General features: G+C 42.1%; 1 pseudogene; it reads right to left on the bottom strand.

The window, feature by feature from the left end:
• Positions 1–1,421: 1,421 nt before the first annotated feature.
• LOC109933677 lies at positions 1,422–2,696 on the bottom strand (annotated as a pseudogene).
• Between the last annotated feature and the right edge of the window lie 1,811 nt (positions 2,697–4,507).

The raw sequence follows: 4,507 nt of genomic DNA, 5'->3' as shown, positions 1-4,507 counted from the left end.
GGATTTGTACTGGAGGTGACCACAATACCAGTCATTCTATTGGTCAGAAATCTTGCACAGTAGTTCTCATGACTTTTTAGGATGGACTCAGGTTATTCTGCACTGAATCCCCTACTGTTTCTTCACATCATTATGCATGTTCAATAAAATCCATTTATGTTATGCTTATTGTCTCTTTGGCCTTTTCTTTTATTTTTGGACAGTTCTTGCCTTACCTCATTCCCCATCTTCACAGTCCCTATCCCCTTGTGAATATTCACCCTGAATTCCTCACCCTCACAGCTCCACACCCACACTGCATTGAATATCCCACCTTTACACGTATGACTGACAATTCCCCATGCTCACAGATCCTGCTCCTTCACTCACTGCCTTTGCAGCTCCTGCTGAACCCAACCTCTATTCTCCTTCTTTGTGATTGCAGCATTAAACTCTAAATGAAAATCAATCAGAGCCACGTGCTCATTGTTATGTTTTTCACTTTATTACAAAAGAAAGATTTGAGGAAGTATGTAAAAGTGACAACTCATGATTCCATGCAAGCAAATAACAATATCCATTCTCATCATGCTCATATATGTCTATACTGTATATATAGAAATACAAGTGATATTTGATTTGATTTGATTTATTTATTATTGTTATATATACCAAGATACAGTGAAAAGTATTGTTTGACATACAATACAGGAAAATCATACTATACATATATACACCAGGGTAATTTGTTTAATGCTCTCATTACCAGGTTCAATTATGAACAATAAAGGTATTAAGTATTTATGATTTTGATCTCAGAATTTACTTGAATCTCAAGGGTTTATATTTACACTCACGTGGCAGGCAACGACCTAGTAGAATTATTGCTGGACTGTTAATCAGAGACCCAGGTAATGTTCCAGTGACTTGAATCCTGCCATGGCAGATGATGGAATTTGAATTAAATAAATAATACCATCCTCACCTGCTCTGGCCTATATGTGACTTTAGACCCACAGCAATGTAGTTGACTCTTAACTGCCCTCTGGGCAATTAGGGATGGGCAATAAATGCTGCCTAGCCAGCGGTGCCATTATCCCATGAATGAATAAAAGGAGAAACATCCACAAGGCATTCTGTGGTAATCACTGGGGCTGGGCAGATATGACTTTGTACACTGACAAATCACCTTAAATATTTCTCTCCTAAATAACAGTTTAGATTTGAGGTGAGTACAATTTAGAAAAATTGGATATAAGGAAAGAAATCTGTAGTGACACATGCCTAGTTAAAAGTTACATTTTTTATTCACTAATGTGTTGTGGGGTGTAGCTAGCTGGGCCAGCCTCTAGTATAACTGGGTACAAACTTCAATTCAAAAATTAAATCTTCACTCCAAAATGGTACGTGTGAAAATGTCTTCAAGTAATACATTTATGTAATCAAAGGTTTTTCAACTGCTTGTCAGCTTGCTTTAAGGAAATCCAAGTGTTCAACATGTTTGCCTGCAACTTTGCCCACACCAACTGATTGAACTGACCAAAGATCTGAACAGCAAAAACAGCAGCTGCTTCCGTAAAAAGGACAGTGGAGCAGCCAAGACCACTAGGCATGCGGAGTGATGACCAAACATCTTCAGCACCCTAATCAGCAGAAATTAGGGAGGACAGTTTATTACAGGACAAGTGGAGTTTCCAGATAGCACTGGTCCTAAACCATTACATCTACCAGCAATTACAACAAATACAGTCTGAACTCCATCACCTTCATATTCTGTTTTAATCTTCAGTGTTTCATCTGTGCCTTTGTGAGCAGATGAAACACATAGTTCACATGGTATACCATAATTTGCACAAGCTTGGTTAATTTTTTGACTGTGGATAAGATCACTACAGGATCCCACAAACGCTACCACTCTTCCAGAGGTCTTTGCCACCAGCAAGTCCTGCACTCTTTCTGCCACCCACTCAAAGTTTCTCTTAACCATTTGTATGGCTTCAGGTGTCACTTCTTTGAGATCATGATAAACCTGTTTGTCCTTTTGCAGTTTTCGATCCCCCTGAGGCCGTAGTCTCCATGAGTCATATTCAATGACATCTGCAAGTAAAGTCTCTGTGGAATAAGTACAAATTCTGAATTCTGCTTTCATATCCACAAGTGTTCAGTCTTGAGTCGCCCATGCCTTCTCCAATATCTCACACACAGCCAAAGTGGTATGAGTCATGATCTCTACTTCACACTGTTCAATCTGCAATGCCCCAAAGTTAAATTGCGCTTGAATTAGTTGTTCTTCAGACCAATGTGGAGCATTGTTAGCATCATCCTTAAAGAACATCTCCAACTTTGCAGGGCAGAACTTGTATCCTTCCTTTACACCAGGATTTGTCCTCAGAAAAGAGCCAGTGGCAATTCTTCTACAGACCCACTCAATAGGAAATATTTGATAGTTTGCTGCCACAAGTGCCATTTCTGCATACTGTTTATCAAATGCAGTCTTTACACCAGCAACCTGCAGCAGCTTGAAGATAGAAACAGTGGTTTTAGTAGATATTGCAGCCTTGCCCACCTTCTGATCTTTCCTGACTGCATTTCCAGCTGTAACCTGGTCCTTGGACTGAATCAGTACTTGCCCTGGACAATCCAGCAGTTCATATAATTCCTTGGTTTTTCCTTCATTCAGTATTTTTTCCAATTTTCAATTCTCCAAACTTCTCCATCTTGGGAAAACTTTGCTAATCTGCAACGTAGGCCCCTCTTGAGATCTCCTTGTTACCTTGAGGAAGTGGTGATGAGCTGCCTTCTTGAACCACTGCAATACATGTCATGTGGGTAGACTCACCATGCCATTAGGGAGGGAATTCCAAGACCCAGTAACACTGAGTAAGTGGTCATATATTTCCAAGTCAGGATGGTGATTGGTTTGGGTGGAAACTTGCAGGTAATGGTGTTCCCATGTATCTGCTGCCTTTGACACACTAGATGAAAGTGATTACTTGCTTCAAAGGTGCTGTCTGAGGACCCTTGGTGAATTTCTATAGTGCATCTTGTGGATGGTACGCACTGCTGCTACTGAGCATCAGCGGTAGAGGGAGTGAATGTTTGTGGATGTTATGCCAATCAAGCGGGCTGCTTTGTCCTGGATAGTGGCGAGTTTCCTGATGTATTTTATCACACTCCTGACTTGTGCCTTGCAGATGATGGACAGGCTTTGGAGAGTCAGGAGGACTACAGGATTCCTAGCCTCTAACCTGCTCTTATAGCCACTATGTTTATGTGCCTAGTCCAGTTCAGTGTCTGGTCAATACTAACCCCAGGATGTTGATAGTGGAGGATTCAGTGGTGGTACTGCCGTTGAATGTAAATGGGTGATGGTTAGATTGAATTTTTTTGGAGGTGACCAGTGCCTATATGGTGCAAACGTTATTTGCCATTTTTCAGCCAAAGTCTGGATATTTTCAGCTTTTGCTGAATGAGTGAAAATGGTACTGGGAAACCATAACTAGGAAAATATGCAATGTGGCAGATACCTCTGAGGTCTATTTTGACACAGGTGGGCACTACTTATTCAGTGAACACTGCCTGGATGTCCAGACAGATTCCTACAAAGACTCTTAAATGTACAATAACACATCCTGTTTTATCCTGTGCTGGCATGTGTAACCTCCTCTCTCTGGTGCTTGGGTCTCCGCTGCTTCGGGTTTAAGCTGTGATGCATCATGCTGCTAATCATTCCTATCTACAACACCAACAAGTGTTCAGTCTGTGACAAAGTGTGTCCTGCTGTGCGTGCGGAGAGTTGAATGTAGAACTGGGTGGTTAAAACCTGTTACAAGACAGAACCTGTATCTGCATGTGCCATGTGTTCAGGCTGGCTCAAAGAGAGTCTTGCTGGATTTGTGAGAGCGCGCTGAAGAGGAAATAGTGCAAGGTTAGTAACAAAATTCCTCCGGGTTCAAACCACTAAGAACATCTTGAACGGAATGGAAGGAAGATGCAGCGAAAGAGCCTAACTTTGTTCTGGTGCCTCTCAGCTGGGGAGTTCTTCAGATGCCCAATGTTGTTTTCCTGAACCGATACAAACACAAGCCATCACACACACTGCAACCTGCTATGAGCAGTAATCCTCCCTGTCCTGCTGTGACTCACAGATATCCGGGATTGTGTTGTGCTCAGACACCGACCGGGGGCAGCCTTTGAAACTGATGCTGGTGAAAGCTGCTCCTGCAGCATGTTGAAGGGGCTTAAAACGTCAGCACAGCCTGCACTTCTCCAAGCAGGTCAGACATGTCCAGGGAGAGACACAGGGAGATGAACACAGAAACTAACATAGACAAAGAGAGTGAAAGAGAAACATACACACAAAAAGAGAGAGAAAAGTGAATGTAATGCCCCAGTGGTTTTGCAACACACAGGGTTCTGCAATTAACACAGGGCAGGCCAAGCTGCTCAGATCAGGAGCCACTGAAATTACTGCTCCCTGCTTAAAATGCAGCATTGATGGCAAAGAAAATTTGAAAATCTTTCCCCG

Source organism: Rhincodon typus, chromosome 9 (genome assembly GCF_021869965.1).
Source record: "Rhincodon typus isolate 14 chromosome 9, sRhiTyp1.1, whole genome shotgun sequence".
In the NCBI taxonomy this organism is placed as follows: Eukaryota; Metazoa; Chordata; class Chondrichthyes; order Orectolobiformes; family Rhincodontidae; genus Rhincodon; species Rhincodon typus.
The sequence above is the reverse complement of the archived record's forward strand: the minus strand, read 5'-3'. Positions and strand labels throughout refer to the sequence as shown.